The following is a 14509-nucleotide window of genomic DNA, read 5'->3' as shown; positions in this document are numbered from 1 at the left end:
GGATTTAGGTCTTCCTTACCAAACACAAGTCTTGAGTAAAAGTCAGTTTGGATTTCTACCAAACCACTGCACCACCAACTACATTTACACACTACAGACGCTAGTCAATCAGCATGTTCATCATAAAAACAGAGGCAAAATGTATGCATGTTTATAGATTTAAAAAAAAAAACATTTAATCTGATATGGCATGAGGGCCTAAATTTACACAATCAGGCATAGAATGGTATTGTTAAGTGAGGAGTGGTATAGGAGTCTGATGCACGTAAAAGTTTATTATAAATTGCCGTACAGAAGAATCAGCCAGTAAACAGATGGAGAGAAGGAGAGAGCAAATAATATCTCAATGATATTCTCAGTGGTCACAGTCACAAAGTCCATCAGCTCCTGCCTAGAGACGAGGCACACCGACGGCGTAACTGGAGAAGTCAATATATATCACTGAGGATTTCTCTTAGCACAGTCATGAAAGTCCATCAGCTCGAGCCTAAAGACAAGGCTCACAGACGGCGTAATTTGAGAGAAAGAGCGAAACAGAGAATCCACAAAATAATCCACTGCAAAACCACTGTCTGATGAACCAACTGGCAATCACAGGAGACTGCTCTCTGAGGGAAGGCAAAGTCCACAGAAGGAAGTAATTCAAAATATATGGAGAGCGGAACTTGAGTAATCCACAGATATGAAGAGAGAAGGACCTTGACCGGGTGTATCACACACGACTCAACAAAGTCCTGATAGCCAAACCACAGTAAAAAAAACAAACACTTGACAAGGCAAGAAAACTAACATAATGCTAAACTGGAGCCAGGCAAAACGTGGCAATGATCTCCCGGGAGAAATCACAACGAACGCGTGATGAAGGACAAACACAGAAGTTCTAATATTTTGAGTGTGTTCAACGTAAAGGCAAAGTGCGCGTAACAGACACAAAAACAACAGAGTTGGGTCTTTTCCCCCAGAGGGAAGCCCCTGCAAGTGCACCACCTGATCCTTAAAGGGATTGGTGGGTGCCTTGGGCAATTAGACAGGCCAAGGTCTCAGGACAACGTGAGAGTCACCCGGCACAAACTCCAGGCCCTTGTGGGAGACAGAGAGTGCCTGCAGATGAGGAAGACCAGCTTAAAAGAGGCCAGCTTTAGGCATGAGAGGACCACCAAGAGGTCCCAAGAGGGGATGAGGCGCAGATTTAACTCCTCACGCCTCTTAGGAACATAATAATCAGATCATGCTGTCCCAGTTATCGACTCTCAACATGAAGGTGATGGGCCGCAATAGCAGCCACCTTGAGGGTCGATGGATAATAATAATAATAATAATAATAATAATAATAATGCATTTTATTTGAAAGCGCTTTTCTTAAACCCAAAGCGCATACAGTAAAATAAACAAAAACAACAAGATATGTTTCTCTAATCCCTCTTGAAGAAAGGACAGCGGGAAGAACACAAGGATGAGAAAATATGCCATTTAAGGGGATAGAGCTGCCTGCTGGATGGGGATCTAGCCTGGGCGATGGTCTTAGGTGATGCTATTTCCATCCAGGAGGCAGATATGGAGATTCCAGAGGTCTGGCCTCAGGTGCCAGATTGTGCCCTGCCCCTGAGACAGAAATTCCCAGGGAGGGGTGGTCCCTAGAAGCGAGAGCTCAGAAAACTAGGTTTCATTGGGCCAAAGTGGCTCACTTGGGGGAAGGAATCCTTCCTCAGGTTATGTGGCCAGGTATGCATTAAAGCATCCCTGATGAGGGGACCCTCAGCCAAGGCAAACCATAGCGGGCAATGGGTGTTGTCCGGTGAAGCAAACAGGTCGACATGGGCTTCGCCAAATGTATCCCAAACATCTCTCATGAGTTAACATCCTGAACGCATGCAATGAATATACATCTAGGATCCAGGATGGATGGGACGCATACCCCCTCTCCTCTTCGGTACAATACAGTGTGGACTTCAAAAGACCAAGGACATCGTAAATAAATTAATTATTTAAGGCATATGTTTGTGTTCTTATGCATTTTGAGTTGTTTTGTCTTTTAAATATTTCATACATGTTTTCCTGAAATCATGTAGAAGCATTGATTCATTGATCCATCGGCTGTTACAGATTGGATAAGGTTTTATTGGTAACCTACAATTCAATGCAGAATCATCATCTTGCTCTTTTAACCAAATTCCAAAACTTATGACTCTGGACCCTTGTGTGTCTTGTTTGAAGGCTGTTTAGTACAGCACAGAGACACAGAGGAGTCAGTATAAATCCTGAATCCAGCACACAGAGGTTCTGTGAATGTGGAGTTAAAAGTGTGTAAGTGTGTGAGCTTCTTCGAGACGCTGTAGAAAGAAAGAGTGCCGGCCGGACAGTCCAGATACACTCCCACTCTTTTAGAAGCGATTAAAGGAGAGGCGACATCAATGCTGTTTTTATTGTGCCAAACAGTGAATCTGTAATCGGAACAGTCAAGACTCCAAGACTTTTCATTGAATCCAAATCTACATCCATCATCTGCTCCTCTCCGGCTTATTTCTTTATCCATCACTGATATAACAGCACCTCTACAGCCGCTCCATTCAACTTCCCAATAACAGCGTTCAGTCAGAATCTCTTTACACATAACCTGAGGCCAATAATCAAATCTTTTTGGATGATCGGGATATGATTCTCGCTCCTTTTCCAAACGTGTCACCTTCCTGTTCTCCTCAGACAGACAGAGATGAGGATTTACTGTGTTTGGATCCAGTGTGAGATCACAAGTGTCTGTACACAAAATAAAGATATAAGAGAAGACATTTACAACACAAAAATGACTGTGTTTGTGTCCGTGCATGCATGCCTGTGATCTTGTCTGTGTAAACACTTACACTTGCGTAGTCCTGCTGTGATCATGATCTCTCCAGCATAAGTCACACTATAAAACAAGAAGTCACATTTTGTTAATGTCCAATGAAAACAAAATTTGATAAACTGATAAATGCTAAGAAGAGTCATGTGATCACAGGTTGTGTCCTCCTGAATTGACATAATTGACCAACGTCGCTTTATAAATGATGTATGACATGTCTTGAGATGGGAATATCCCATTAACTTGGGGAGTTATACATAAAACAGGTCCAGAGGAAAGCTAGATCATCCCCTTAGAACAGAATTTGAGTTTTTACCCTCTGAGCAGCGCTGTCAAGTTCCTAGTTGCAGAACCAAGAGGTTACAAATATATTTTATTCCATCAGCTATGAGGCTCCTAAATGGCACTTAGCACTTTGTAATAACTTGCATATGTTGCATTTTTGCCCTTGATCGTGTTTTGTATTCCATCTGTTATTTGCACATTATGTAATTTGGGGCGTAATGTGAATTCCATCTCTGCTGGTTAGTCTCTGTTGGTGAGTGTTGTTTGGATGTTTATGTATTTTATGTTGAGCATTGCTACAAATCCAATATACCCTTGTGGGACAATAAAGGTAGGCTACATTGACTTTGATCTGTCCGCTTACATAGAGACAGAGCGCAGTTATGCAAATTTGAAAACCACGCCCACCGGGGGGAAAACAATATGTGCAGATAACAAGCCAAAGAACCCAGAAATACGTTTTTATAAGCTTTCAAGCAGTAAAACCCAGTCTTTAAGGAGAAAAAAGTGGATCAACGACTATATTTCCCCCTAGTGGACGCAGTTCTACTAAAAGTAGTACTATAAAAAGTTGCCTGTTTCAACTTTTGTGTCTTCCCTTACGAAAATTAACCATGGTTTTATTGTGGTAAAAGTGTAGTAACCATGTTTTTTTGGTCAATTGATTACTATGAGCAAAACCATGGTTTTAGTATGGTTTTTGAAAACCATGGTTGTCAAAACCATGGTTATTTGATGGTAACCATGGTTTTACTATAGTAACCATGGTTTTTTGGTCTTAACTGTAGTAAAACCATGGTTAATTTTCGTAAGGGTTTAAACACTCGTTTTTTGAGGTCGCCAGCTTATAAAAACTTATTTCTTGTTTTTTTTGGCTTGTTAGCTGTATACCTTGTCACACAGCAGCTTTTAGGTATTATTCAGTTTTTAAGTTTAATCTGTAAATACGTTTTTATAAGCTGTCGACTATTAGTAGAACTGCGTCCACTAGGGGGAAATCGATCCACTTTTGTCTCCTTAAACCTGAGTTTTACGGCTCGACAGCTTATAAAAACGTTTTTCTGGGGTTTTTGGCTTGTTAGCTGTACATATTGTCACACAGCAGCTTTAAGGCATTATTCTGTTTTTTGTTATAAGCCAGAAATGACAAGGAGGCAGCCTCTTCGCAATACAAAGTTAATGGAGACGGTTGGATTGCCCCCCCCCCCCATGGACGTGGTTTTCAGGTTATGACATGCTGCTTTAAGTTTGGCTAGAAAGTTAAAACAAAAATTGTATATAACTGCTTTCAGATTGTTTTCTCTGCATTGGTTTATATGTTGATTGTTCTGTGATGTCAGTAGTTTCCCAGTCAACATGTGAGATCACGCAAGATCACAGTGACGTCTCACCATTCTCATACCATGATAATCACAGTGTGGGCTCACTGTGATTTCAAAATGTTGAGCAGGTTAAAAGTAGGGCAAGGGGGCATTCTTCTTCTTATATCTTACTTGAAAAGGTGGATACTGGAATTACAGTGATGTCACACCGTTCTCATACCATGATAATCACAGTGTGAGCTATATGTGAGCTCATTGTGAATTCAGAATGTTGAGTTCATGTTATGAGTCCAGAATGATTGCGCTATGACCTCACATAGTGACCATGATGAGCAGACTTTGAGTGTACCATAACCTCACATCATGATCATAGTATGAGTGCACAGTGAGTGTGGCGTGACCTCACATTGTGACCATGATATAAGCGTGCAGTGAGTGTATCATGATCTAACATCGTAAACATAGTTTGAGTGCACAGTGAATGTGCTGTGACCTCACATCATGACAATAGCTCATGATGTGAAGTCACAGTACACTCACTGTGTGCTCATACTACTCACACAGATTGGAGTGCATGTGTGTGTGTGTGTGTATATGTGTGCGTTCATGGCAGTGGATGGCTTCTCTACTCAGTGGAGGGGTTAAATGTAGAGACAATCATGTATCTTCTACTTTTTTTATTGTCCGTATATTATTTGCAATTAAATGCTGACGTCTCTGCGACATGTTTCCAATTAGCAAACGCTAGAATATTAGTTCTCTGAGTGACATCTGGTACTTTTCATCCCATGTGCTTTATGGGTATGAGCTCACAGTGAGTGTGCAGTGACCTCATATGGTGACCTCTATATATGAGCATACCGTGAGTGCGCTGTGTAGTTACAATTTTAGCTCACTGTGATGCACACATTGTGACAACATTTTGAGGATCTTGTAAGCGCATGGTGACTTCAGTGAGAGATCAAAGTGTTGACTGGGATAGAAACATTTTGAGCGTCATAGAAAAAAATGTAAAGTTTTTTAAAAATATTTTATTCAAATGTGGGTGTGTGTTCTCCGATTGACTTCAGTATGACCCACAATGTTAAACCGACCCGGGCCCCAAAATAATAGATTGGGACCTGACCCGGCTGATCATTTAAAATATACACCCGAACCCGTACAGGTCCCAGGTCGGGTCCTGGGTCCTCGGGTCTTCCATGTAGACCTCTCTTCTGTGTCAGGGTTTTGGTTTCATTTAGTTTGTTTTCATCATTGTTCATCATTACTCTTTGTGTTTGTAACCTTTAATTAGTCACACCTGTGTTAAGTTAATCACTCATCATTAGTTACAGCTGTTTGTCATTATTAGTTACCCTTTATAGTCTGCCCTAATGTGCCTGTCCATTGTCTGATCTCGTCTGTTTGTACCCTTGTCGTCGTGATTGCTGGCCATCGTGATTAAAGTCCTGTAAGTGTTATAAACCTGCCTGTTTGTCATCTTTTAAGTTAGAGAACTGTGACAGCATGTGTGTGCATTTATCTATACAAAGCTATTATTCACAGTTCACACACATATACTGTATGATGTAAACAAAAACATAAATTTCTTTGTTCTGATGAACACAAAGAAGACAACCGTTCGTGGACCCCATTTACTTTCATGGTATTTTTTTCCTTTTTTCCCAATTTTTTGGGTGAACTCTTTTTAATAATGGTCTTGGTGGTGTAAAATATCATCATACATTTCCACCAAAAATCCTGTATGAAGTCAAAAGCACAAGAACTCTGTTTTATAATGCATCTACGTACTTGAGTATCTCCAGTTTATAGTGTGGATCCTCCAACAGATCAGAAAGCAGCTTTATTCCTGAATCTCCTGGGTGATTGTAGCTCAGATCCAACTCTCTCAGGTGTGATGGGTTTGATCTCAAAGCTAAAGCAAGAGCAATACAACCTTCCTCTGTCACCATACAGCCAGATAATCTGCAAAAACACAGATAGCATTTAATAAAACACTCTGAAACAGAAATGAGATTTGTAATATGGTTTTGTGCAATATGGATCTTATACATTTTGATATTCATGCAGATAATATAAGTAATTTACTGTGTATTCACGTTATACATTTGATCATTATGGGGCGGTTTCCCGGACAGGGATTAGACTAGTCCTAGACTTAAACACTTTTAAGAGCTCTCCAAACTGAAAATAACTTGCACTGACATATCTTAAAATACATCAGTGCCCATTGTTTTACCTCAAAATGCACACAAGGTAATGTTTTAAGTAAGGCATGTTTGTTAAAACTAGTTATATTTCCTAATTAAACTAAGGCCTAGTCCTGGATTAAGCTAATCCTGGTCCGGGAAACCGCCCCTATGTGTGTTTACTGGAGATCAATCAGATTATGTTTTGTGCTGCTAATGCAATGCTCTACCAATTGAGCTACAGAAACACTACTGACAAACAGGGCCGGATTAACATAAGGGCTAGGTGGGGCTGAAGCCCCAGGGCCCGCGGGATTTGGGGGCCCGTGATTGGCTGGAGGAAATGAGATTGTCAAATCATAGGTGGTTGATTTGTGTATAATAAAATAAGAAGACGTTATTGGAAAATGTGACTTGAATGATATAATTCACCGCCCAATCAAATTAACTCCACAATTTGCGCCATGACGTTGGGAAACGCCTCTTTTCGTTATGCTTTCATGAACATTGTAGCGCTATAAAACGCTCTGTGTAACAGTGTATTCTCTCATATTTTTGAATTTGCGCTGAATTGTCTTCGCCATACACGATCTACAATCCAACTGTACATAGGGTACAAATGTTTTATCAATAAAATGTTCCCAAAATCTGTGCAGTTGAGGGTTACTGTGTTAAATGGCCTGAACTCTTTAGTGTGCAAAAATAATAATAAATAATGTTAAAGAAAAACACTAATTAAATACATTGATTAATAACAATAAAAAATATGTAGGCTATTGCGGTAGAAGACTGGCTTGGCAATCAGATGAAGGGGGGCCTTTGGTGTTTGCTATAGCCCCAGGGCCCAAAGTCCTCTTAATCCGGGCCTGCACAAAATCAACAACTAAAATCAACAAAACTCACAGGAGACTGATGAAAGGGACCAACAAAAACGCTGTACATTTCTACTATAGTATTTGATATAATTCTGCCATAATGTGCCTATCAGTAAAGCAAAACACAGAAATGGCAGATAAGTAAATTCTTGTATATGTTCTTAAATAATACCTCAGTATCCCTAGCTGACAGTTTGGGCTCCTTAGTCCTTCAGAGATGAGCTTCACTCCTGAATCCTGCAAGTCATTATTACTCAAGTCCAATTCTTTCAGGGAAGAGTTTGAGGATTTTAGAGCTGAAGCCAAGCCTTCACATGAATGATAAGTGAGATTACAGCTGGACAATCTAAACAGAAGAATATTAAATTGAAAATGACCACATAACTCTGTTATTTATTCGCTTATGTTTGTAACAATCTAATATGTTTCAACTTATCCTGAGACACTGCCTACACACTGTACACTGATGAGCCAAAACATTATGACCACCTGTCCAATATGCTGCTGGTGCTACCAAAACTGTGCCAATATGCCAAAGCATGGACCCTACAATAACTACAATGTAAAATAAATCTTTGGTGTCTTCAGAGTTGCATGTGAAGTTGTTAGGGCCAATTTATTCTTCAGTTTATTTTTTTAAAATTTACCTTCCCCTGCTGGCACTTTGACTTGACTTATGACACCTCCAGGAACTCTATAAATGGAGACAGGAAGTGAGGCCCGGGAGGTGATTAGAAAGACATGCATCTGAAACCCCCCCATTACTGGCTCATGCAGCGGCTTGTGATAAGATGAGACAAGCGCGAAACAGAAGTTTTAGCTCAAAATAGCATATAGTTAATTTATTATAGCATGTTAAAATTGAGGGGTGCACCAATATGCTGATGATGCTTGCTATGCTTCTCAATGAATTACGCTGACATGCTGCTACATCCAAAAGCCAGAGGGCGCTCTCGTGCATAAACTCAATATGCGCTGTAGACGAAGAACCATGTAATGAACTCTGTCTGTTTCCCCTGTTCCTGTCTCTTATTTTTAAGTTCTGTTCCGTCTGCCGTGTTTTGTAGTTCTGTGTAGTTCTTTTGTTTCATTGGTCCTCATGTTGATTGTTTCCCAGGTGTGTCTCATTATTTTGTCCACCCATGTGTATATGTAGCGCTTGTGTTTCAGTTGCGCCTTGTCGAGTATTGTTTAAATGTAATGTTGTCCCTGTGTATGGCTGCCGCACCCGAGCCACTTCACAAGAGGGCTGCCACACCGGAGTCAGTTTACAAGATGGCCACCTCTACAGTGAAGGTGAACTTTAGGACTAGATGTTTTGTTTCAAGTCTGGCGGATACTTCACTAGTGTCAGTGCGGGCAGCTGGTGGCCCTAGTCTGGTGGTTTCCAGTACAGTGGTCTCCACAGTACCTGAGGACCTTTGAGTCTGTGCTTCCTGTGTTTGCCATGGCCCTGTGGTGTATGTGGTCTGCTTTCTGTTCTTCTGTTTCGCAAGATGTCCCTCAGCCCAATGAATTGGTTGCAAAGTCTGAACCTGAGTCTCCTGAACTTCCTGTCATGCCTAAAAGGCACGAACCTGAGTCTCCTGCGCTTTCTATCATGGCTGGAAGGTCCGAACCTGAGTCTCCTGCACTTTCTATCACGGCTGGAAGGTCTGAGCCTGAGCCACATGTGCTTTTTACCACGGTTGGATTGCACAAGTCACCAAGGTCACGCGAGTCCTCTGCACTGTCTGTTTTGGCTGAAAAGTATGAACTTGACTCCCCTGAGCTTTCTGTTTTGATCAAACTTATTGAACCTTTGTTTCCTGAATTTTCTGTCCAGACCATAAAGCCTGTATCTAAGTTCCCTGAGTTTCCTGTTAAGGCTGAGATGGTTACTACTGAGTTCCCTGTGTCCAGTAGGTTAGCTAAAATGGTCACTCCCAAGCTCCATAGACTTTCTACCCCTCACCAAAATGGCTATGCATGACTCCCATAAACTTATGTCCTGAGAAAGCTCCCTGAACTCTCTGCCTGGCCCAAGATGGCCATCCCCGAGCTCCCTGAACTCTCTGCCTGGTTGAATATGACCATCCCTGAGCTCCTTGAACTCTTTGCCGTAGCTAACCGGGCCCATAGGACCTCTCTCTGCTCTCTTCCTCTGCCTAAATTCCAGTTGCTGCCGGCACCAACATGGGTCTCAACTCCACCCTGGAGTGCGTTTCCCGAACAAGGACGTAACTCGCTACTGAACCACTATAGTAAAATGCATAGTTGGAGAAACTAACTAGCTTGTCACTACTGTTTCCCGAAAGCATAGTAACTTTGTCGCAACATTCCTAGTTTGAACCATGTTGGTTCAACAACATAGTTGATGATGTCACGTGGGGGGTGGAGTACTAATTAATCTCTTCAAATCGATTCAATGTCAGATTACTGCTGTAAATAATGTATATTGTACCAGACGATTTTGTTATTGTGATTTAGTTATCTGTTGTTGTTTTTTAAGATATTTAATTAATGCGCAAGTTCCCCCTTACGTCACTCCTCCCAGGGATTCCCCAGGGTCTTAAAGCTCGTAGGACTGCGCACATGCACAGTTTTAAAATGCAGCGCTTTAATTCTGTTTACAAACATAAAGACGTAAAATAAAATGTTTAAATGTTTAGAATAATGGATATTGAATGTACTACATGTTTTTTGCTTATTTTGTTTCAAAAATAGTACTTATTTTTTTCACATACTTGCAGAGAATAGTTTATCAAAACTAAGTTACTGGAATGATCTTTTTCACATTTTCTAGGTTGATAGAAGCACTAGGGACCCAATTATAGCACTTAAACATGGAAAATGTCAAATTGTCATGATATGTCCCCTTTAAGGATGTATCTGTCACCAAGACGTTAGCAACATATCCTTCAAATCTTGTAGGCTGTGAGGTGGAGCCACTGTAGCTTGAACTTGTTAGTCCAGCATATCCCACAGATGTGACTAAATCTGATTGTTTCAGATCAGATTCAGATCATCTAATCTACTCAGACCTTAATATGTGGCATTGTTAGGAGATGATCAACAATATTTACTTCACCTGTGACTGCTCATTATTGTTCTGTTCTTTAGACAGACCACCGAACACGAGCTGCTGCTTCATCACATAACTTTATTTAACTCCCTCTCAATCATAAAACACACACACGTGACTCTGGATGTCAATGTATCAGATGGCCACTAGATGTCCCCATAACATCATATATGTATCACATATACTACTATATGTTACATCCCTCTTCTTAAGTATATTCCTTTATACAGGTGAATAGAACTTATAAACACAACATTTGAGTTTCATTAACTAAATATTTTCAGCATACCTACAAAATGATTTAACACATTTCACATATGCAATTATACTCAGAAACTATTGCATTTCAACTTATTACACATCCAACAATGCACAAACATTGTATGAACTCTCAGTCTTTGTATTTCTCAGGTATTTTTACAATTCTACCAGACCTTGTACGATAAGCTTGGTCTTTCTCCATGCTTTCATTACCATTTCTTTAATCTGAAACGTCCATACTGTCAAGTGCATTGTTTTGTGAAGCATCAACTGACTGCTGACTATCAGTATCCATGTCAACGCTTTTCTCAAATGTTGAAGAGTCTGTTTCTTTTGTTTTTCTTAAATGTCTGCGATTTCGTCTGAACAGCTTTCCATCAGGAGTCTTTACTATAAAAGAACGTGGCTGTTCATGCTTGTCCACAACAACAGCTGGCTTCCATGAATCTCCCCTTTGCATCCTTATTCCTTCTCCAGGTTGCAGATCAGGTAAGTATTTAGCCATCCTGTCGTAATACTGCTTCTGTTTCTTCTGTCTCTGCTTTAGCTGCTCATGCACTTGCGACATTGTGTCTGTGGTAAGCAAAGCAGATGATGTGGGTAACTTCGTCCTGAGACGTCTCCCCATCAGTAATTGTGCAGGTGATAATCCTATCCCTTCCATTGGCGTGTTGCGGTACTCCAGCAGTGCTATGTATGGATCACATTGACTACTCTGTGCTTTCTTTAAGAGATTTTTCACAGTTTGCACTGCTCTCTCGGCTTGTCCATTAGACTGTGCATAACCAGGACTTGAAGTCACATGCTTGAATCCCCATTCCTCTGCGAAACTTGAAATTTCCCTGATGACTCCACAGCTCGTCGTGTCCAGTAGTAGTTTTACCTCAATGTACTTTCAAAAGTAGTCCACACATAACAGAAATGCTGAACCATTATGGTAAAAAATGTCTGTACCTATTTTTTCCCAAGGTCGTCCTGGCACTTCATGTTGAAACAATGGCTCTTTTTGATTGTTGTTTCTGTTTTCATTGCAGGTAGCACATTTGGATACTGCATCCTCAATTTGTGTCGACATACCTGGCCAGTACAAAATGTCTCTGCCTCTTGCCTTACATTTGACAATCCCCAGGTGTGACTTGTGTATTTTGTTGATCATTTCCTGTCTTAGCTGGTTTGGAGCAATGAGCTTATTTGCTTTGAATAACAGACCATCTTCATGACTGATTTCCTCTCGAAATGTCCAGTATGGCTGTATTGACCTTGGCATCATAGATCGCTCTTTCCCCCATCCATTCAGCACTGCATTTGTCAACATTTGCATCTCTGCATCCCCTGCTGTTACTTTTTTGAAAGCATCCAGTTCCTGTTCTGTAATGGGAAGTTGTGACGTTATCCAGTTCACTTCTAGATCCTCTTCCAACAGATTTTCCTTCTGCTCACGCAGATATGCCCGACTTAGAGCATCTGCTATGTTCAGCTCCTTACCAGGTTTGTACATCACCTTCAGATTGTATCTCTGTAGTCGTAGAAGCATTCTTTGTAATCTCATAGGAGCCTGATGCAGCGGCTTCTTAAATATACTCTCTAATGGCTTGTGATCACTTTCAATCATGATTTCCTTTCCGTACACGTACTGGTGAAATTTCTCACAACCATAAACTATGGCTAACAACTCTTTTTCAATCTGTGCGTATCTACGCTGACAGTCGTTCAGAGCTCTCGAGCCATAAGCCACTGGCCTTCCTTCTTGCAGAATCACAGCTCCTATTCCTTCTGAACTGGAATCGACCGACAATGTGACTGGTTTGTTCACATCAAAGAATTTCAAAGTAGGACTTTAAGTAACCAAATATTTCAGTCTTTCAAAACTTTGTTGTTGAGCATCCTCCCAGTGCCACTCTGCCTCTTTCTCCAACAATTTCCTCAAAGGTGCACTTATGTCAGACATATTTGGAATGAACTTTGCCAGATATTGCACTACTCCAAGAAATCTTTGTAGTTCTTGCTTGCTTTGTGGTGGTGGAATTTCAGTTACTGCCCTTACCTTTTCTTCATCAGGCTTAACTCCTTGAGCACTCAGAATGTGTCCTATGTATTTGATCTCCGTCATTCTTATTTTGCACTTATTTCTGTTAAGGTTCAAATTGTTTTTTCTTGCACATTCCAGCAGCTTTATTAGCCTTTCATCATGCTCTTGAATGGAGTCTCCCCACACCAGCAAGTCATCAATGATATTTACCACACCTTCAAGTCCTTCTATTATTTGTGCTATGGATCTCTGAAAGACTTCTGACGCTGAGGATATACCGAAAGGTAACCTTAGAAAATGGTATCGTCCAATAGGTGTGTTCATTGTGCAAAGCTTTGAACTTTCATGATCCAGCTTTATCTGCCAAAACCCTTGATTCGCGTATAGCACAGAAAAGTACTTTGCATTTGGCATTCTTGAGACCACATCTTCTACTGTCAGCATTGGATAATGCTCTCTTTCTATTGCCAAGTTGAGATCTTTAGGATCCATACAAATGCGCATTTTCTTTGATGTAACTACAGTTACCATGCTGTTGACCCATTCAGTTGGCTCAGTTTGCTTTGCGATGACCCCCATCTGCTCCATTCTTTGTAGTTCTTCAACTACTTTCTCTCGCAGAGCTACAGGTATCCTTCTCGGCGCATGCGCAACTGGTCTGATATTTGGATCAATTTGTATGTGGTGTTCCCCGGGTAAACATCCTAATCCTTCAAACAGATCCTCAAAATCCTTGAGAATGTCACTGCTCTTTTCAATTTCATACAGTCTTTTAATCATGCCCATTCTTTGACATGCAGCTCGTCCTAGAATGACAGGTGCATCATGCTTCATTATTTCAAACAGGATTTTGTATTTTTGTCCTTTGTACACACAATTCAGTGCTCTCTTGCCCAATGGCGCCATCTTGTGTCCAGAATATGTATCAAGTTTGCAGCTTGACCTCTGCAGTCTCCCTGATATATTAAGCAACTTGTGCACTCTCTCTGACAAAACATTACATTCAGCTCCTGTATCCAGCGTCACTTTTACATCATTCTTGTTTATCTGGATTGTTTTGAACCATTGTTCATCCTCCTTACTTGAGTTGATGGACATTACATTTCTTTCTTTTTCCACAGTTACTGTACCAATAAACATGTTACCATCTTGTTCAATCACATGCATTCTTTTACTCTGACTCTGCAGGTCTTTGGTTTTACACATCTTTGCAAAATGATTTTTCTTCTGACAAGACTTACATGTTTTCCTGGGCATTTTCTGTACTCGTGCTTGTTGCCGAATCTGCTGCATTCCTTACTCATCACTGATGTCTGCTCTGATTTGGTGTCTCTTTTCTTTGGCTTTATAGATTCAACTTTATGTACATTTACTTCATCATTGACAGGGGCGCCGCTAGCAATTTTAGGCCCTATGAAAAAATAGGGGGTCGGGCCCCCACCATACCCATTTCGAACCAAACATACAATCCAACCTACTGTAGCTATTCAAAATCTTTGTCTGTAATTTAATAATACAGAACTATTAATTTTGCTATTGTTTTGACCACAGTTATCAGTATTTATAGATACCTAAAATGTCTGCAGCTAAGATAATTTATTGTGCAATGCAAATTTAATTGAAAAATACAGTACATTAAATCAAA

At 40.6% G+C, this 14509-nt stretch overlaps 1 pseudogene; it reads right to left on the bottom strand.

Annotated features, from left to right (window-relative positions):
* Nucleotides 1–8: 8 nt before the first annotated feature.
* Nucleotides 9–14509, bottom strand: part of LOC135772949 (protein NLRC3-like) — a 36122-nt pseudogene continuing 21621 nt past the window's right edge.

Source organism: Paramisgurnus dabryanus, chromosome 21, assembly GCF_030506205.2.
Source record: "Paramisgurnus dabryanus chromosome 21, PD_genome_1.1, whole genome shotgun sequence".
In the NCBI taxonomy this organism is placed as follows: Eukaryota; Metazoa; Chordata; class Actinopteri; order Cypriniformes; family Cobitidae; genus Paramisgurnus; species Paramisgurnus dabryanus.
Note: the sequence above shows the minus strand (reverse complement) of the source record. Positions and strands in the feature narration are given on the sequence as shown.